This window comes from Sminthopsis crassicaudata, chromosome 3, assembly GCF_048593235.1.
Source record: "Sminthopsis crassicaudata isolate SCR6 chromosome 3, ASM4859323v1, whole genome shotgun sequence".
Lineage (NCBI taxonomy): Eukaryota > Metazoa > Chordata > Mammalia > Dasyuromorphia > Dasyuridae > Sminthopsis > Sminthopsis crassicaudata.
In genome coordinates this window covers 174,368,095-174,390,210 of record NC_133619.1, presented here as the reverse complement: position 1 = coordinate 174,390,210, position 22,116 = coordinate 174,368,095, and the positions used below count along the sequence as shown (strand labels likewise).

Below are 22,116 nucleotides of genomic sequence, written 5' to 3'. Positions count from 1 at the left end.
GAAAACACAAAAAATGATGAGAAAAATTAAAAAAAAATTCTTTGTTCTGGGGTGGGTTAGTATTTTTCATCATAAGTCCTCCAGAATTGCTGAAAATAAGTGGTTCAGAGTTGATCATAACAAAATATTGCTGTTACTGTGTACAATTTTCTCTTGGAATTGGGTCTGCTCACATCACTTTGCATCAATTCATGTAAATCTTCCCAAGTGTTTCTGAAAATGTCCTGCTCATCATTTCTCACATATAATGATATTCCATCACAAATACCATAATTTGATCAACTATCCCCTCAATTTCCAAATTTTTGCCACTACAAAAGAGCTGCTAACCATTTTACATCCCACCATGCTTTCTTTCTCTTGTTTGTTCATAAATTCTTTCCTTATTCATAGATAAATAAACAGATAAACTTTCTGAAGTTCTCCTTATTTGCTTGTGATATCAACCTTTATGTCTAAGTCATATATCTATATTGTTCTTATGTTGATACATAGAGTGATGTGTTTTAGACTACATTTGATTTCTGCCAAAGTATTTTCCAAATTTTCCAGCAATTTTTGTCAATAGTGAGTCTTATCTCAAAAGTTTGGAACTTTACATTTATCAACACAAGACTTTGTGTTCTTTTCCTACTGTATATTGTGTACCTAGTGTATTCCACTGATGTGCTATTCTATTTCTTAGCCACTACCAAATTGTTTTGATAATTACTGCTCTGTAATACAGTTTGAGATGTGATAAGACTAAACGACCTTCCTTCACGTTTTCCCTCTTATATTTAGTTGATATTGTTGACCTTTTGTTCTTTTGAATGAATTTTGAATGAATTATTTTTTTCTAATTCTATAAAGGTAGTTTGGTATGGCATGAAATAAATAAATTGATTTTAGACAGAATTGTTATTTTTATTTTATTGGCTCATTCTGTCCATGAGCACTTAATATTTCTCAAATTGTTTACATCTGACTTTATTTGCATGAAGTGTTTTGTTATTGTGTTCCTAAAGCTTTTGGATTTGCTTGGCAGGTAGATCCTCAAGTGTTTTATTTTGTCTACAGTATTTTTAAATGGAATTTCTCTTTCTATCTCTTGTTGCTGGTCTTTGTTGGTAATATATAGTAATGCTGATGATGTATGTGGTTTCATTTTATGTCTTGCAACTTTGCTGAAGTTTATAATTATTTGAACTAGTCCTTTAGTAAATTATCTGTACTGCTCTGAATATACCATTATATTATCTGCAAAGAGTGATATATTTGTTTCCTTGTTGCATATTCTGATTTCTTCCATTTCTTTTTCTTCTCTTATTGCTATAGCTATCATTTCTAATACAAAATTTAATAATAGGGTGATAATGGCCATCCCTTGCTTCACCCCTGATCTTATTGAGAAGGCTTCTTGCCCCATTACACATAATGTTTGTTTTTGGCTGTAGATAGATACAGCTTATCATTTTGAGGAAAGCTTTACTTATTATTATGCTTTCCAGTATTTTCAATAGGAATGCATGCTGTATTTTGTCAAAGGCTTTTTTTGTGTGTCTATTGATATAATTATAGGATTTCTGTTGGTTTTGTTATTGATGTAGTCATTTATGCTGATTGTTTCCCCAATTTGAACAAGCCCTGTGTACCTGCTAGAAATCCTACCTACTTGTTATATATAATCTTTGTGGTATATTGCTGTAGTCTCTTTGCTAGTGTTTTATTTATAATTTTGCATCAATATTAATTAAGAAAATTGCTCTATAGTTTTCTTTCTCTCTTTGGCTCTTTCTGGTTTAAGTGTCAGCTTCATATTTATGTTATAAAATTTTTTGGAAGGACTCCTTTTCCTATTTTTCCAAATAGTTTATATAGCATAGGAATTGTTCTTTAAATGTTAGTAACATTCACTTGTAAATCCATCTGGTCCTGGGTATTTTTTCTTAGGGAGCTCATTTATGGCTTGTTTCTTTTTCTAAAATAGGGTTTGCTCATTTTGTCTGCCTATTTCTTAACTTTTAACTTTATGCTAAAGTTGGACTCTGCCAAATTTCATGTTTCTCATGCTGCTGTTTTCAGAGTTAGTTCTGGGAGTCTATAAGTTTTTGGTGCTTCTAAAGTAATATGATCTAAGATGGTATGCGATCTTCTGATGTTCTCCTGGCCTGTGCTCTGGTCTTTAACTAGAAATGGATCTTGTTCCTTTCTAGAGCTCCTCTTGGCCTTAAAATTGGAACTAGGTTCTTCTGGAGACAGAGGTTCTCCCGCAGCCATAAGCACTAGTGCTTCTTTCACTATTGAAACTGAGACCAAGGTCTCTATTTCCTTATGAGTAACCACAAACACTCTTCTCATTGGAACTATGACCAGGGCCCCTGCTTCTCTGTGGTTGCAAGCATTAGTTCTCTTGTTCATCTTGGAACTGTGACCCAGAAGTATCTATGGCTAATACAGTGGTCTTGTACCCAATGCCAGTTAAGGATCCCCATAATCTTTTTTTGACCAGCCATCCACCCTCTTTACTATCTGTGGTCTGAGAACTCCCAATGTTGCTACTGTACCTTTCTCCAAGGTTGCGCTGCAGGATGGTATGTATTGGAGTCTAGGTCCACCCACCACTCTAGTGTGACAGACCTTATCTGTTGACCTCCTAAATTGTTTTTGGGCTCAAAAATCATTTCCTTGTTACCTTTTGTTGTTTCTGCTGCTCCAGGATTTGATTTGAAGCTTCATTTTAAAGTTTTTTGGAGAGGAATTTGGAAGGTCTCAGATGAGTTCCCTGCCTTTACTCTGCCATCTTGGCTCTGCCCAGTCTATAATGAGCTTTACATTTAAGCATGAAAATTTTGTCATGATATAAGTTATAATAGCTCTAATAGTTACTAATAGTTGACAAATATTCTTGAAAAACTGTAACTTTTATGCATTTCTTTGGACATATAATATTCATTCTTCAAAACTATGGAATTAATAACACAGCAAAAGAAAGTAATAAAATGTGTATATGTATGTGTACTAAAGATGGGACAATCAGCTCAAAATAATTTCATGTAATCAAGGTTAGTGTTAGTTCAGTTTAGTGTTTGTAATACAATTGTTGCTATCATAAAATGAAACTCTATCACAGTTATTGCTTATCCCATATAACTCAAATGTACAAATCTAAAGAGGGCCTTGCAACCTTTAATAGACAGCATTAAATCTCCATGGTGACTCAGAGATATCCTAAAAGATCACAAAATTGGCTCTGGTACACATAGTTGATTTGGTAAAGTTTAATTATTAAGGAAATGCAATATTATTCCAGACAAAACATAAATGAAACATTTGAAACTGCCCTTCTGTTGTCAAATTAAGCACCTCCCATATCTTGAGGATGGATCTGGCCCTATAATTTTCTTGGCAACATTTTTCTTGTGTTTCCTCCTTATATTTACTTACTCTTCCTTCCTAGTTCTACAGGTAGAAAAGGGGAGAAGGTAGCTTTCTGCATGCTAAATGATATTTATACCAATCTGTGCATGCAGAGTTCCCCATCATAGTCATAGCTGTTGTTTTGAAGATGTTAGCACTTGGTATTCATTGGTTCTAATAGAGTTAACATTGGCATGCATTATAGGATGTTCTGGATTCTAGAGTTCATTAGAATTTAGAACATTCCACAAAAAGAATATGCTATTCTAGTATCAATCATAATGACAGTTCATGTACATATAATATTAGTTTACAAAGTATTTTTATTTGTAACAGGCCTTTGAGGCAGAAGTAAAATTATCTCAATGTATAAGCACATCTTTAGTTTTTACTTTTTTTCTCCACAAAAAAAGCTGCTATAAATATTTTTGTACATATAGGTCCTCTATTTTCCTTTTATTTGATCTCTTTTGGGATATAGAACTAATATGATATTGATGAATTACAAACATTTTTAAATTAATACTTTCCCACAATAAACTGGGAAAACATTTTTACAGTCAAAGGTTCAGATAAAGACCTCATTTCCAAAATATATAGAGAATTGACTCTAATTTATAAGAAATCAAGCCAATCTCCAATTGATAAATGGTCAAAGGATATGAACAAACAGTTCTCAGATGAAGAAATTGAAACTATTTCTAGCCATATGAAAAGATGCTCCAAGTCATTATTAATCAGAGAAATGCAAATTAAGACAACTCTGAGATACCACTGCACACCTGTCAGATTGGCTAGAATGACAGGGAAAGATAATGCAGAATATTGGAGGGGATGTGGGAAAACAGACACTGATACATTGTTGGTGGAATTGTGAATACATCCAGCCATTCTGGAGAGGAATTTGGAACTATGCTCAAAAAGTTACCAAACTGTGCATTCCCTGTGCAGCAGTGTTCCTACAGGGCTTATATCCCAAAGAGAGTTTAAAAAAGGGAAAGGGACCTGTGTGTGCAAGAATGTTTGTGGCAGCCCACTTTGTGGTGGCCAGAAACTGGAAACTATGTGGATGCCCATCAACTGGAGAATGGCTGAATAAATTGTAGTATATGAATATTATGGAATATTATTGTTCTGTAAGTAATGACCAACAGGATGATTTCAGAAAGGCCTGGAGAGACTTACATGAACTAATGCTGAGTGAAATGAGCAGGACCAGGAAATCGTTGTATTCTTCAACAACAATTCTATATGATGATCAATTCTGATGGATGTGGCCATTTTCAATAATGAGATAAACCAAATCAGTTCCAACAGAGCAGTAATGAACTGAACCAGCTACAACCAGCAAAAGAACTCTTAGGAGATGATTATGAAACACTACATAGAATTCCCAATCCCTCTAATTTTGTCCGCCTACATTTTGGATTTCCTTCACAGGCTAATTGTACACTATTTCAAAGTCCAATTCTTTTTGTACAGCAAAACAACTGTTTGGACATGTATACATATATTGTATTTAATTTATACTCTAACATATTTAACATGTATTGGTCAACCTGCCATCTGCGAGGGGGAGGGGGGAGAAGGGAAAATTAGAACAAAAGGTTTGGCAATTGTCAACATTGTAAACTTACCCATGCAAATATCTGGTAAATAAAAACTATTAAAATAAAAAAATAAAAAATTAATACTTTCCCTCCATTTCACAAGATATTTTTTGTTTTTTGTTTTGTTTTGTTTTCAGAATAGCTCATTTTAGGATCCTAGGATTATAGATTTGGACCTGGAAGGAAGCTCAGAGAGCAACTAGTCCAACACCATCTCCTTTTCCCCACCCCCATATTCCAGATGAAGAAACTGAGATCCATAGAGAGGCTAAATTACTAGTAAATGTCAGTGATGAAAATTGAACCCAAGCCATCCTGATTCCAAGTACACTCTGTCCAGGACACTATACTCCCTTTTAATTTCCCAGACAGCTGCGACTAGCTGCCTGTCACAGGTGAGGAAACCACATAAGCAAAGGGTTAAGCACTTTGCCCTAGGTTACAGAGCCAATTAGCTGCAGAATGAGGACTCTTACTCAAATTTCTGTGTTAGGGCTCTTTTTACTACATAATCTCATTTACATTTCATTTCAATATCATATTCAGAGATAAACAGAAAGTAGTAGGGGAAAAGAAAAACTTATAAATCCTGGTAGAAAGATAGCTTTCCTTTCCTTAGTTCAGTTTAAGAGCTTTGTGCTGATTCAAGAGTGGTATTTTTACAGCTGGAAGTCATTAGAACATGGCTCATAGATCCAACTGTGCTATGAATCAAATTCTGCCCCTTTGAAATATAGCAAACATATACATTTAATTATCCTATATTGCAAGCATTTGACCCTATGTCCTCAACTCATCATTTTAAATGGAAAAATGAGGAAAAGAACTTAAATAACAATAACCACAAAAACATTTTCAATGAATCTAGCTTCTTGCCTCTATTATTTTAGGATTTATAATCACCTATGTCTTGCTAGTATACAGCACAGTAGCAAAGAGTTATAAAGGACATGTTACTTTTGTAAAATCTAAAAACAGCCGTGGGGTTTCTTGTTTTTGGAAAGGTGCTGCATCTTCCAGGGAAAAGCATGGTAGCCAGTTGGACCTAAGAGTCTGTCTGCCTGACTTTATCCTCATTAATATTCTGGTTTGGGAGCTTCACTGTCTCTCTGTCTCTGTCTCTCTCTCTCACACACACACACATTCTCTCTCTGTTTTTATGTCTCTGTCTATCTCTGTCTTTCTGTCTCTCTGTCTGTCTTTCTGTCTCTCTGTCTGTCTCTGTCTGTCTCTATCTGTTTTTGTTTCTCTCTGTCCCTCTGGCTAAGTGAAAAGAATACATTAATGACAAATCTCAAATGATAATCATCATCAGTAGGCCTGACATGTGAAATACCTGTAATCTTGGAGGACTGGGAAGAGTTTTAAATCAACTTAATTAACTAAAACAAACTGAGGAGTGGATTGTGACTGTGTTATAACAATGAACATTCTCAAGAAGCATACCAGAACACTGGAGAAAATTATCTTACAATATGATGTGTAAATACTGTGTATTTATTTATAAAGTGTGACTGATTTGATTTTGCTAAATAAAAGTACTACCCTTTTGAAGGTGACAATAACATGTCTGATCCACTAATCAGTGTGACATCAGCAGGGCATGAGACAGAATTGATTTTATCCTCTCTTTAATATAATGTAATATAAATCTAGTTCTACCCCTAACTTGTTTTTAGACCTTGGACTGCTGTTAAGCTTTCTTTATATTTGGGTTTTTCTTTTTAAAGTATGATGAGAAATATTTGTCACTTGCCTGTTTCTCAGGCCAAGAAGAATAAGATCAGCATTCTTAAAGCTTTGATGTCATCAGATGAAAGGGACTTTCCAGAACCATTTGTAGAACTCGATTCTCATGGATTACCAATAAAATTTGCCACAGAATCCAAAGAAAAAAGAGAAAATTCATATTTCTCAGAAACCCACATCCTCCTCAAATATAGACAATAACATTTTGCTTTTTTTTTTGTTATCTGAGTTTCTTTTAGATAATACCCCCTCAAGTTCAAAGCCAGACCTATCTTGAATACCAGGTGCTCTTTATAGACAGTACTGCTGTCCCTTTCTCTGGTTTATGCATGGCAGGGGATTGAAGGAGAACTCTAGGCCATATGGCTCTTCCTTCTAGTCTTCTAACAAATGAGATACCAGATTGCAAATTTTCATCACATTATATGCATTTATCCTTTTGCTAATTCGAGGATCTCAGATTTCATCCATGTGAATACTCCCTCTGTCAATGAAAATCATACCCCCCAGTCCTATTTGAAACTAAATAAAAATCAACTTGGTTAAATGCCTCTCCTTGTCATTAACTCTCTATGCTGAACTTACCTAGACTGGTACTCAGGCAATGAAGACACTATTTTTCAAAAAATCAGACCTGTTCTTGAAGCCTTTCTCTTTTGGTTAGAAGATCCTCCCAAAACTTTTCCTTCTCTGAAAAAATTATTTTGTACCTGGAGTTCTATTACATATACTTGTAGATGAAAAAGAGAAAGAGATACCACAAGTCAATGAATGTTAACATTATGTGTGTGTGTGTGTGTGTGTGTGTGTGTGTGTGTGCGTGTGTGTAGTGTTAATAGGAATACTATAGTGGAAGGAACTGGACATTTTGGACTAGGGCACCAAATTCTAGTTCTTCTTCCATAGACTAGCAATACACCTTTTGGTCATGGTGATGTTCTCCAGATGATTCTATTTGTGGATGATATTCTACTACTTGCTTCAATTACCATAACATTATAGTGCTCAAAAGAATTTGGACTAACTATCCATTCAAGAAAACCCAAATGGATAAATGCCTAATGCTCCAACTGTTATTTGTAATTAGATGGGTAACATGCCCCAACTACTATATGAAATTAAGTGGGTAACTTGTTGTCTGTGAACTTATACATATGTGTATATCATTGATTTCCTATGTATTATATTTTATGCATTTAAAGACATTATTCTGAGAAGAGGTCCATAAGTTTGATTGGACTATCAAAAGAATACATGGCCCAAAAAGAGTAAAATAAACAAAATGAGAAAAAAAGAGAAGAGCAAAAAAAATCAGCAAAATCATTCAATCAGCACATTAAAAAAGTTTAAAGGCATGTACAGTGTTTCATAGATGTGAACTGCCATATCTCTTGCTTCTGTCTCATATTTGGAGCCAGCTATGGTAAAACAGTTTTGTAGCATTTAGATAAAATTGTTTTATGCATGCTCTTTGCTCTATTTACAATTGCAGTCATTGTATATATTGGTTATCTGACTTTTTAAACTTTATTTTGTAGCAGTTGATATGTCTTTCTATGTTTCTCTGTATTTATCTAACTTGTCATTTTTATAGCATTTCTTACATTCATGTACTACAATTTCCTTAGCTGACCTCCAACTGATGCCTTACCTTCCTAATACCAATATTCTTCTGTCTAAAACATTACTAATTTTGAAAAAGGTGACTAAGAGAACATTTATATTCCTAATTTATATGCCTATTTTTCACCTATATACAATTTTAATGAAAATAATCTTATATATGCTTCAAGGACACCCTAAATGAGGGTTTTAGTTGAAAATAGGCAAGAGATGTTCCACATGTTTATTACCACACAATAAACTGAAATATGTTAAAATACAGTATACTACTGTATTTGTTAGTGATTTAAAAACAATTTGATAGAGCAAAATACCACCTTATAGGCCCTCTATATGGGATATCTCCCATTCCTGTATCCTTATATTCAAGAAACTAAAATTTATTGAAAACTCTTAACAATAGTTCAATCATTAACATTTATGCAAGGTATAAAACATGAAGATGTTTGCCAAAAGTACTTGCATGAGATCTTTGGAATTATAATACATTATTATATTGATCAGAGTTACTAAAGTAATTTTTTTTTATAATATTACTGTTTCTGTATACCTTGTTTTCCTGGTTTTGCTCACTTTTCTTTTCATCTGTTAAATGTAGGAATTCCCAGGTTTTTTTTTTTTTTTTTTTTTTTTTTTTTTTTGTTTTGTTTTGTTTTGTTTTGTTTTGTTTTGTTTTTTTCTGAAATCATCCTCTGGATCCTCTCTAACAGCACAATAGCCTTCCATTCATACAACTATTCTGCTAGTTCCACTATTCTATATTGATTTGATTATAGTATCCTTTAGACTGGCATCATTAATCTCTATTGAAAAGGCAAAGAAAGTAAAGAATGGGAGAGAGGCTTATTATGAGTGTGGTAGTGATTGAGCCAAGCTCAGGAATATAAAGTTTCTGAGTTTCTTATCTGATCAGCTTAACTTTGGAGTCTATTTCCTGCATTAGGCAATTCCTGATTTAAGAATTTAGTTACTCATTTTCTCTGGAGATCAACATACTAGAACTCTGAGATCAAAATTTCTTGAGCAGAGATCTTCTATGGAATCTTTATCTTTCCCAGAATTCAACACAGATTATAAATATAAGATATACTTACTTGCCTTTTCCAATGTTACTTAAGTCCTCCTATTCTCATCTTTCCACCCCTAAACTGGACTTCTAAGTTTCTTGACTTCATGGTTGCCAAATAGCTGGCAATTTCTTTTTCCTTTCATTCACTTATTTTGATTCAAAGAAAACACAGAGCTTAGCCTAGCAGGACATTAATAAGGGTTTATTGATTGATTGATTCAGGCAAGGAAAAAAAGAGATTCTTTCCTCTCTTCCCCTTCTCCTTCTGGCTGTTTTGTTCTGGAAATAGTTTCTTCTGATTGGCATATTGTTATCTTGCCACCCATTGACTTGACCACTGCCTTTGAAGAAACAAGCAGCTTCTAGAAATTGTTGCCATGCTCTTTCTAGAAGTAGGATTATTCTGGGAAGCTGTTTCTTTATTGCTTAGCTTTATGTTTTTGTGACCCAGTGGGGATCTAAGGAGAAAAATAAGAAATTAGATTTATTAAGCCCTTCATTTCTGGGAGTCCAACTTTAGATCTGTCTGGGTCTGCAAGTAAGTTTTAGGGAAGATCTGCAATCTCTGTCTCCTTAGCTTGGCACCCAAAGAATTAGGTTCATTGACACTTACTAGGAAGTACAACAAGCAGGGAGGTAAGAAAGGGTTTTCTATCTCTTCATTCATTTAAAAAAAAAGAAGGAAGCCACTTTAGTAGCAGAAGTGCAAATGTTACTCTTTTGTTATTGTTGTATCCACAGATATATTATGGATATTTTATCTACTTCAGATATATTATGAATATAGTTTATCTAACTGTTACACTTTTGTTATTGTTGTATCCACAGATTTTTTGTGGATATTTTATCTACTTCATCACCATCATCATGTAATGATGAGGGCCAGCCTAGGAACCAGGAATTCTTGATTTCAGTTCCCTTTTTAAAAAATTTACTGAGTGTCTCTGGACAAGTTACTTTCCTCAATGCTCCACTCAACTCTAGGACTTAATTGAAAAGAAATACCAATCTGCTTTGGTGAAGAGAGTTTCTTCACTTGGGAGTTCTTTTTAATCAAAGAAATCTCCTATTATTATTTATTTTCCTCTATACCTATAATTATATTGTTGAAGGAAACCATGCAGATATCTTGTATATTTATAGTCTTAGAGAACTGTCTGGTTCCCGGAAGGTTATAAGGCCAGAATATGTCAGAGGGAAGACTTTTTGGATTATGGTTGCAAAAAATCTCAGCAGTTCCTGCCACAATGTGGCTTTTCCCAAGCTTGTCAGATTTGGGGTGTTTCACTTACTTTCTAACATTCCAGTTTGTGGTGTCTGATGAGTCATACTGATGTCTGTCTGGGGAGTTAATCTGCTGACTTGAATTTTGTCCTTTAACAAAAACCACTTTTGTTTTGATGAAGAACAGAACCCAGATAAGAAGAAAAAAGTGGTTCTTGCTCTCCTTTCTTTCTCTTTGTTTGGGGAAGTTTGACCACATCATCAGGAAGAGGAAGTATGGTATAGTGGAAAGACTATTGCATTTGCAGTCAGAAACCTTGGGCTCAAAGCTTAGCTAAGCCACTTTACAATTTATCTTACCTTCTAGAACTTAAATTTCTTATAGGTAAAATAAGGAATCCAGTTTAAGTGATCACTAAAATCTCTTCCATATCTAAATCTCACAACCTTATAAGAAATAAATCAAAATTCTTTTTAACCCATTGAATAAGTCAAATTTGTATCATTATCATCCTCCTCACCCTTATACTAATCATCATTGCATTTGAACATAAAATGTGTCAAATCTGGTCAGAACAATGAACTAAGCAGGTCAGTCTTTAATAATAGCAGAGAAATAAGTTCTTTTGGAAGAGCATTATAAATGTCTTCTGTAATTCTATCCTTATAGTTAGAGAAGTACTTTATAACTTACTTAAGTCCCTTCTACGTAAAGAATGTAGTATGCCTCAGTTATGCTGGTCTACTAATTTTCCTTTGAATAAGCTTTTTCATTTTAGTGCTTTTAATCACCTCCATTCTCTTTCTTTGATTGCCTTCCCCTCTTACTTAGACAAATCCAATGCCATCTTTCAGGGTCCAATTCAGATTTTCTATTCCTCATGGAATCTTTATCCCATCTTGATTTCTCTTTCTGAATTCCTAAGGCAGTTTGACATGCACTGTTTACTTAACTGTATTTTTAAAATGTAATATATCTTATTTTGTCAATTAGATTGGAAGCTCTTTGAGGGAAGGGACTGCACACTTCATATTTCTTTGTATCCTTCCATCATAGTAATAGTAATAATTATTAACATTTACATAGTGTTTTAACAGTATTTTATTTTTTTCCAATTATATATAAAGACCAATTTTTTCAAGCAAGTTGCAAAAAAGGTCTGTGAAACCATGTAAGACAAATTTTCATATTGGTTTGTTGTGAAAGGGCCAAAAGGAAAAAAAAAACAAACAAACAAAAACAAAATAATATGCATTGGTCTGCATTCATACTCCAACAATTCTTTCTCTGGATATGAAAAACATTTTCCTTCATGAGTCCTGAACAGTCATAGATCATTGCATTACTGAAAATAACTAAGTCATTCATAGTTGACCATTAAAAAATTATTACTATTATTCTGTACAGTGTTGTACTGGTTCTGCTCACTTCATTTTGTATCAGTTCATGTAAGTTCAGATTTTTCCCTGCTTGTCATTTCTTATAGCACAACAATATTTCATTGCATTCCTATATCACAACTTGTTCAGTCATTTCCCAGTTTATGGGCATCCCTTCAATTTCCAATTCTTTGTCACTGCAAAAAGAATTGCTGTTTATATAGTATTTTAAAGCATGCAAAGCAGTGTATACTTGGCAATACATATATTACATAAAAAATGAACATACAATATATACATAAACATTTTGTAATATGACATTATTATCCCCATTTTACAGATGAGGAAATTATGACTTAAGAGAGTTTAAGTGAATTGCCCAAGATCACCCAGCTAGTCAGTGCTTGAAGCAGAATTTATATAGAATAGCTAAATAAAGTAAACTGGAGTTATTTGGATTTGAAATAGAAGCTGTCACATATATAAAGGTGTGACTGTTCATAAACATTTCTTTAGCCCAGTGGAAACTCAGTGTACAAGTTCACTGGCTACTTTAAAAAAAATTCCTATACCTATTTGTGTGAGATAAACAAAGTGATTACAATGGGTGACAATGAAAAAGTGATATTGGAAGAGAAATTTGGCCTTTATACATTTGATAATTCACTTCTCCAAGACTTAAGGAGAATTTTTTTTATCTGCTCTTCTTTTATATTCATTTCTTTGGAAGAGTTGCAAAGATCCTTGTCATTGTGATAGCGTTATCTTTCCCCTCTCTGTCCTGCAACTGCCTACTCAGTTGTGGAGTCTGGGTTAAGTGTTCTTGTCTATTTTAATGCTTCATCATCCAACAAGCCAAACAAAGAGTCTGGCAGATAACCTTGAAAACCATAGCAGAGCACCGCCCCTCCCCCCTTCTTCCTAGTCAGGAGCCAGCATGGTAGCTAACATGCTTCATTCTTGCCAACTTCACCTGTGATGCTGATTGTCAGAGAAGGAAAGAAATGTCTTCTTTCTCTGCTGGCTTCTGTTTCGATAGAAGCACTGTGGAGCACAGTTTTGCCAAGTGAAACGAACCAAGAAATTACCTTTTTCAGCTTCCAACAAAATCTTAAATCTGACAAAGATCCCATTTGAAATTACTGAAGTGGGGGGGGAGCCGAAGTACTATTGATTTATAGCCCTTTATGAGTAGGAGTATGAAAGCTTTGAGAAGTGGGACACAAAGTGGCAGAGTATTGGTCATGATAGTAATTATTATAATGATTGTAATTATTATTTTTATCCATATAATTCCTTATCTAAGGATCTCAGAAACACAATTCCCCATTAGTTTATTCACTCTTAGAACTATGTTGTAAAGGAGGTGCCTTCTGTTTTCTCACAATGGGAAAGTCAAGTCATTAGGAGTTACCAAAGGTCATAGAATAAAAAAAAAATTCAAAGTTAGATAATCAGACTCAAACCTATCCAACTTTATATCCACAAGAATAAAGCATTGGAAATGTAAAAAATATTATTATTAATTGTTTATTAAAAGAAAATAAGGTGAAATCTGGATTAATTAGCTTAGCTACAGTGGACACTCTGTAGGTTTCAAGATTCCCCCCCTTTCCTTATTTTTTGAGGGTTGACATAATGAACAATGTACAAAAGACCAGTGGTTAAAACCTATCTGAGATGTCCCCAAAGCCTTAGTGTTGTTTTAAGTTTAATTAGATTAAAACTACTCTTAATAAGTTTGAAATTGAACCAAGTCATTGGAGATGCTCTGTATTCATTGCCATACATTATATAACGACATCCTAACACATGATATATTTCATGCAGAAAGTCTTCTAGACAAATGTAAATCATGTGTATGTCTCGCTGTATTTTAGGAACTTCCCACTATATTTTTGAACTAAAGGAAAATTTAACTTGCTATATTCTGAGCCAGAAACAGTAAGAGTGCTTTTCACATAGCCATACAGCTGTGTTATAATTGACTCATAAAACTGTTAGGGTGCTAATGAATTAACTCTCTACTGTGAGAACAGTGTGATTGACGCGCACACAGTTTTTATTCTGGTTTGTGCATTTTGCACGCCAGATGGTATGGGGATTGATTTTTTTTCTCCCAAGACATCTTTATGTAACTGCAATCAGGAGCCAATCTTTGTTTTGAGTTAGAGAATGGAGCATTTCTCAAATTGGTTTTCATATGAGAGGGAATGAAACTGAGGAATTCTAATGGGTTAGCCAAATGTATTCTGAATGTGCTCTCTGTCTGCCTTGGAACAATGTTTTTCTTTAGAAATGAGAGTTGGGAAAAATTCCTTTATATTAGATGCTTATAGATACTTTTGGCTATCAAACCTGAAAGCCATTTTCTTTCAGAGCATCCATATTGCATGTATGCATATCAGTTATTCTCAGTACCAATTTTCTGCTGTATCAACAAATGATAAATTGTTTCAGGGGAACAAAAATCAGTTTGCATTTCTTGAAACCTTGGAGGATAATCTCTCAATAACAGTAAGAGCATCTTATGAGTAAGAGCATAGTACTTTGCATTTTGTTTTTAGATATAATATCTCTCTTAATTCTTACAATATCCTTGGGGGATAAACAAGGGGATTTTTATTATCTCCTTTTTTTTTGCACTTATGTGACTTACCAATCTTACATAGCTAATAAGTGGTAGATATCAGAACTGAGTCCTTATACTCTGACAGAAGTCCCTACTGTTCTTTGCATCATACTGGAGACATTAGAACATATTAGGGCTAATAAATTCATTAAGTTATTGTCACCAACATAAGCCACCTGAAGATTTCTGAATATGTTTTCCAATAAGCTGAGAAGCAATATGAAATACTGGCTAGATAGTGGTTCTCAGAATCAGAAAAGCCTGGATTGAAATCTAACCTTGGACATACATACTGTGTCTGACTCTGGTAACTCACTTATTGTGACAGTACCCTAGGCAACTATATAGGTATAAGTTGTAGACAAGTTCCAGGTCTACATTGGTAGTAAGGAGTTTCCTCATCTGAGATCTCCCAATATTATTGAAATTCTACATTCAGATCAAAGGGGAAAAAAATCTCAGTCTTTCTGTCCATGTACAAATGCACATGGTGTAATGGCTAGAGCACTGGACTGGTAGTCAGAAGAAATTGAGCTCAAATCCACCCAAAGTATTAGCAAGTCACTTAACCCTGTTTGCCTCAGTTTCCTCATCTGTAAAAAATGAGCTGGGGAAGGAAATGGCAAACTATTCTAGTATCTTTGCCAATAAAATCCCAATGGGGATATGAAGAATTGGACACAACTGAAAATGGCTGAATGACAATTTTTTAAAGGAAAAATCAGGATATATAATTTCTCTATGAAGAGTATTACTCTGTGAAATATATTTTTTGGTTGTTGACGTCATTGAAGTAAAGGATAATTGATATTGAAATTTGTTCCACTGATTCAGATACCCTTTAATATTTGATAGTCTTCTATCAAATATACTTTCAGAGAATTCATTGGGATATTGAGAGGTTTAATAACTTGCTGAGTGTATATGGAGGTCAGAGGCTACACTTGAATCTGGATCTTCTTGATTCTTAATCCAGACCAATATCTATTATTGCCATGTTGCCTCCATTGTGCATAAATATGTAAGTACATATATCGTAGTTTCACAAAAAGGGACATTTTTGGATGGATAGATAGTAGGGGGGAAAATCTTAAGACCTTGGAGCTGAAAGAAATTTTTAAAATTTATCTAGTTTTACTGCTTAATATTTTAGATGAGAAAACCAAGGCCAAAGGTAAAATGATCAAATGAGGTAGCTTAATTAGTGTTTTGCAAAATTTAGAGTACTGTACAAATGTTAATCATTATTGTTGTTGTTCTTATCATTATTGTTATTATTATCTTCTCAAAGTTGCAGAATTAGTGATAGAACCAGGACTAGAACTTGGGTCTCTTCACTCCTAGACCATTTCCCCCCCTCATTTTGCTACACTGTCACCCATAGTTACATTCACCATATTTACCAAACCAAAAATTGGACCTCTCAGGCTTGACAAAGAATATTCCATTTGCAAAGCCACATTAAAAGAATTTCTTTTCTCGAAATCAGGAATGCCTTGGAAAATGTGGGCCATGCAGAAACTGTAATAGCTGTCTGAATCACTACAAGGTGGGGATCTGTGTATTTTAAGCAACACAGCTCTCAAACATTGTGCTGGAACTTGACACACCAGTGTTACTCCATACCTAAATTCTAGCCAACATTCATGTTTTTTTTTTTTTCTCTACCTCTGAATAGAAGAAAATGTCATTCATGTTACTACAGGGACACACAGATCACTCATTGAATAACATGCCTAAAATTTGCCCTTCCCCCTTCCTTTTGTTTCTTTTTGGAATATTTTTTGATTGAACTGACTGCAGAGCTTTTGAATAAAAAGCCATTTTGGCTCTGCTTTTGAGTTTGGAAGAGCAAGCAGTTTCTTAGTTTCCTCATCAGAATTCTGATAATGCCATACACCATGGTCATTATTGCTCCCACTGTCTGGGGAAGCTATTTGAGAGGTAGCAGTGTAAGGAGGAAGGGGCAAGACAGAATTCTTAGTTGAATCAATGATTCCAATCATTGAAATTTGGGATTGGAGAAAGGATTACAAAAAATTAGGCTTGGGTATTTTTTTTTGATTTGTTCCTTTGCTTTTTGTTTTTTACTGACAAAGCTTATATTCCTCTTATTCTTCAATAATTTAACATTAATGTTTGTAGTTTATTATCTTAATTTGTTTTATATCTTATTGTAGTACATATTTCATCTCAAAAAAACCTGATGAGAAACAATGAACCAACTGACAAGTTGGGGTTTCTTAAATTAATAGATTTCTGGGGTTTTCTATAATTTCCAATAATAAATTTTTCATGCTGCTGTTTTATAGATCAATAATTTTCTGCCCTTTTTAAAAAAGGGGACAGTAAGACATAAACTACTTAAAGTAATTCTCTGGGATCACACAGCAAATCCATCATCAGTTCTTTACCTGAATGATTTTTATATACCAGCCTTATGTTTTCTCCTTTTGTGTTTCTATTGATTCTCTCAGGGTTATTCTTTTATTTTAAAACCATTTTTCACTGTTCAATTCTATTCAATTTAACAAACCTTTATAAGGCCCTATATATGCCAGGCACACAAAAAGGACACAAAGAGAGGAAAAAGACAGTTCCTGCCCTCAAGGATCTTACAATCAAATAGGGGAAAGTATATGTAACAAAATATACAAATCAAGTTATGGATAGGATAAATAGGAAATAATTAAAAGAGGGAAGGTCCTGGAAATAGGAGGGGTTGGGGAAGGCTTTCTGTAGAAAGTAAGATCATAGTTGGGATTTAAAGGATGCCAGCAAGGTCAGTAGCTGGAGTTGAGAAGGGAGAGCATTCCAGGTATGGAAAAGTGGCCAAAGGAAATGTTTGGAGCGAAGAGTTAAGAGTGTCTTGTTCATGAAAGAGCCAAAAGACCAGAGTCACTGAATTGAAAAGTAAAGGTGTAAGAAGACGAGAAATATAGGAGGAAGCTATGTTTTAAAGTTCTTTGAATACCAAACAGAGCATGTTGGTTTTTGCTCCAAAAGGGAGACAGTAGGGAACCACTGGAGTTTATTGGACAGGGGTGATGTGATCAGACCCTCATTTTAGGAAATCACTTTGGTAACTGAATAGAGGATGTTTGGAGTAAGAAGAGACAAAACACTCTGGATACCCCCCTCCAAAGACTATAACTAAATAGATGTTGCTAAGATGAAGTTGAGAGGCCTTGGTAATTACTTGGATATGAGGGCAGAGAGAGTCAAAAGATCTTATTGGAAAGTTGGTAAGAGAGGGAAAGGTTCAATGGGAAAGGTAATGAGTTCTGTTTTGTACATAAGTTTAAGATATCTACTGCACATCTAATTTCAGATGTCTGATTGATCTTTGGACTGAGATTGTAAAAGAGAATATTTTGGGAATAAAAAAACAGACTCTTCTGTTTGTGACTTAAAGCTATGCTTAATATGATTCCAACACAGCTTTTTAGAATGATTTCATATTACTCTCAGTCACTCCCAAGTTCAAATCCAATTGACCCACTTGCTAGTTCTTACCATGAAGATCCCCCTCTGTTCTCCTTTTATACAGACTGTCTCACTGCCCCTATTTATATCTGAAATGTTCTCTTTTCTTAACTCCACCCAGTGGAATTCCTAGCTCCATTCAGGACTAAAATGAAGTTCCACTCCCCAAATATGTAATGACTTTCCTCTTGATTAGTATATCTACCCCTTCTCTTCAAAATTATTTTGTATTTATTTTGTCTATATACTTATCTGTGTAAGTGTTGAATATATGTTTCTAGAGGGCAGAAACTGTTTTTTTCTTTCTTTTTATCTACCCAGTGCTCAGTATAATGTGTTGGCACATAGTAGGCATTTTATGAGTGTTTATTGAATTGGAGGATTGAATTTTTAAAAAGGAAATCTGTTTATTAAAAAGGAGAAAAAGAGAAAATCTTTACATTCCAGGTTAATGTAAAAACTGGCTTCTAAGGGATCAGTTTTTATAAGCTAGGAAAAATATGGTCTTTGGAATCCAACATTTGAGATTACCCAATAGGCCTTGGGGCATTTGAGAATTGCATATCTTAAACTGTATTTACCCAGAAGTATATCTTCATTTCAACTACATTTGGGTAGAGAAGTGAGAAGTCTTTTCTCTCTACACATAATTGCTCTTCTAGTCATACTGGCAGAACATGTTTTCTCCACTTCAGTCATATAAGGCTTTACCTTCTCACTGGCAGGCTTCTTTTCAGGCCACCAAAATATGTCCGTTGAAGGCCATTCCAAACAGCAATAACTTTAAAAAGGGGTCTCTTTTTATCAGGTTGTTTGGGTTTCAATGTGCTATAGTCAGGACCTCTTCCTGAAGAAGTTCAAGAGCTGAGTGAGTTTGATATGAGGCAGGTCATATATTTTATGCTTCTTCCTCTTCCCCTGTTTGCCCTTTCCCCATCACTAGCTTTCTGCATTTTTATACTGTGAAATAAATGTTTGATGACCTGAGAGAGGAAAAGAAATCACAAAAGAGGTAAGCCTAAGGAGCACCTGTGATAAAAGTATTTATTGTTATTGTTGGTCATTTGTTTCAGTCATGTCTGACTCTTCATGTTCCCACTGGGGTTTCCTTGGCAAAAGATTCTTCAGTAGTTTGCCATTTCTTTCTTCAGCTCTTTTACAGATGAGGAAACTGAGGCAAACAGGATAAAGTGACTTGTCCAGGGTCACACAGCTCATAAGTGTGTGAGCCTGTATTTCATCTCAGGAAGATGAGACTTCCTGACTTTGGGCCTGGCACTCTTATCTATTTCATCACCTAGCTATCTTATAATTTTTTTTCCTGGGTGATAGATAGCAAAGGAGATTGATAGGACTGATTGTACTGTTCTTCTGATCTTGTTTTTCTATCATCTTTTACACATACCCTTTACCCCATTCCACTCTCAAAAAAGCAAAATCTTAAGTTCTCCCATGGCACAGGCTTTACTATGCTTGCTAAAAACATTCAGTGACTCTCTGTGGCCTAGAGGATAAAATAAAAACTCCTTAGCCTGATATTTAAAGTCCTCCACAATCTTATTCCAGTCTATTTTTCTAGTCTTACTGCATTGGATCATAAGCCATAGAATCATAGTTCTAAAAACAAAAAAATCTTTAAAGTCTGTTTAATAAAATTCCTTTTTTTACAGATGAGGAAACTAAGTTATAGGGGAGTCAGGTGATTTGCCCAAGATCATAAGGTAGTAACTAGATTGAAGTCAGAATTCTTTCAACTGAACCAATTTGTTTCTTTTTATTATTTTCTTCATGAACTCTTATTTTCTACCCAAATCAGACTATTAGATCTTGCCCTATCTTATCTAACATGTCCCTGCTGGTGATTTTTGCCTAGGTCCTGTGCCCCATAAATAGACTCTTCTTCCACCTCATAACTCTATCTGTTGAAAGTCTCTTCTTTAAAATGTCCATCTCGACATGACTCCTTTCAACAATGAGGTGATTCAGGCCAATTCCAATAGATTGGATTTTATTTAGACATAAATATTTCTCATTTGACATTATGGAATTTAGAACTAGGACTTTAGAAACGATCTTATCTGAGTTCTTCATTTTATAGGAGAGGAAAACAATTCCCAAAGAGATTAAAAAGCTTATTCAAGGTCCCTATTTAGTACAAAAATACTAAATACAGCCAAGACTTGAATCTCCTTCCCTTGAATCCAAATCCACCACTATTTTCTCCTCCTTAATTCATTGCCAGGAGTACAGTACCTCAGAGTATTTTCCCAGATCTAACTATGCATTATAATTTTTTATACTGTTAAATTTTAAGTACAAGGGCAGAGGCAGGTAGAGGACAAGGTGGTTTCTTCTGCAATTGCTGTTTAGTGACTTGCCCAGGGTCACACAGCTAGGAAGTGTTAAGTGTCTGAGGTCACATTTGAACTCAAGTCCTCCTGACTTCAGGGCTGCTGCTCTATCCACTGCCCCACCTAACTGCCTCCATCAAATACTTCTACAACATTCCTCTATGTTGTATTTATACTTCTACAATATATCTACTAGTAGTCATCAAATCTTGGCTCCAAGATCTCCTTAGTTTTCCAAGTCTGTTCTACTTGTGAATAGTTTTAATTGTTAAATCAATTTTCCATACTTCAAAAATAGTCTTACCTCTTCAAAACTTCCACTCATTTCCCCAAGTTGTTTTCTAGAGTTAAGCAGAGCAAACCTATTCCCTCTTTCATTTGAGACCACTTCTAATATTAGAAAATAACATTGAAAAAAAGTACTGTGTCTTGACTTGTGTTGTAAAAGAAGGAAACAAATAGTTATTAGGTACCTATTATGTGTCACGAATGATGCTGATATGACCTCATTTAATTCTCAAATCTAATCCATGGAGGTAAGTGCCATTATTATGACTTCGGTTTACATTTGAGGATACTGAGGCAGATGGAGGTTAAGTGATTTTTCTTGGACTCAATCATTTCAATCATGTCAAACCCTTTGGAGTTGTCTTGGCAAGGATACTAGGGCAAAATGCCATTTCTTCAGCCCATTTTACACATGAAGAAACTGAGGCAAACACTTTAAATAATTTGCCCAAAGTCACAAAGCCAGTAGAGTTTTCTTGGCAAAGATACTGGAGTGGTTTGCTACTTCCTTCTCTAGCTCATTTTACATTTGAGGATACTGAGGCAAATAGGATTAAGTGAAACAGCTAGTAAAGTCAGATTTGAATTCAGGAAAATATCTTCCTACTTTCAGGCCTGGAACTCTTGTCTACTACACCATCTATCTTCCTCCAAAGCTAGAGAAGTTTTCTCCTGAAGTATTTTTTCTTATTCCATGCCCCTCTCTGTCTAGTATTCTCTCACTAGGGCATTCTACCATCCATGTTTATGACTACTAAAATTCATTTCTCCTTATGACCAGAGAAGATATGTGCATTTTTTATATAGAGTCTTTTGGAAACCCTATCTTAAAACTAAAGGAGTAACTCCAAAAGTAAGAATTTCAAACAACCTAGTCCGAAACTCTGGACAAATTTCTGAGAGGCTGATGAAATCTGGGGCAGTCTTCAAAACACACCTTAAGTGCTCAATTATACATAAGCTTGAATTTCTTCTGGGGAACTCAGAAACCTTATAATTCACTGTGCTTTTTGGCTCAGATTAGAAGGGAAACTATTTGGGAACTATTCTTGTGTAAATTTTTTTCTTCCATTTAACACTTTTTGATATATCTTCTTTTCAAATGCAAGGAGAATACCACAGGGTGCTAATTAAAATATGTAAGTAACCTTTTGAGGCTGAGTATTTGGGGCTTTATTTTCACTGCTTGGACACTTTAATGTATCTGTGATCTCATCAATGAGAAAAATCTCTTCATTGATGAAGATCATAAATGGAATTCTTGCTGTAAAATCCTGAAGAAGGAAATCCAGTGAGCTGGGAGAG

The 22,116-nt window shown here is 34.6% G+C and overlaps 1 protein-coding gene across 4 annotated transcripts in view; it reads left to right on the top strand.

The window, feature by feature from the left end:
• Positions 1–22,116, top strand: part of RASA3 (RAS p21 protein activator 3) — a 292,598-nt gene that overhangs the window by 200,498 nt on the left and 69,984 nt on the right. The gene's annotated exons all lie outside the window — the stretch shown is intronic.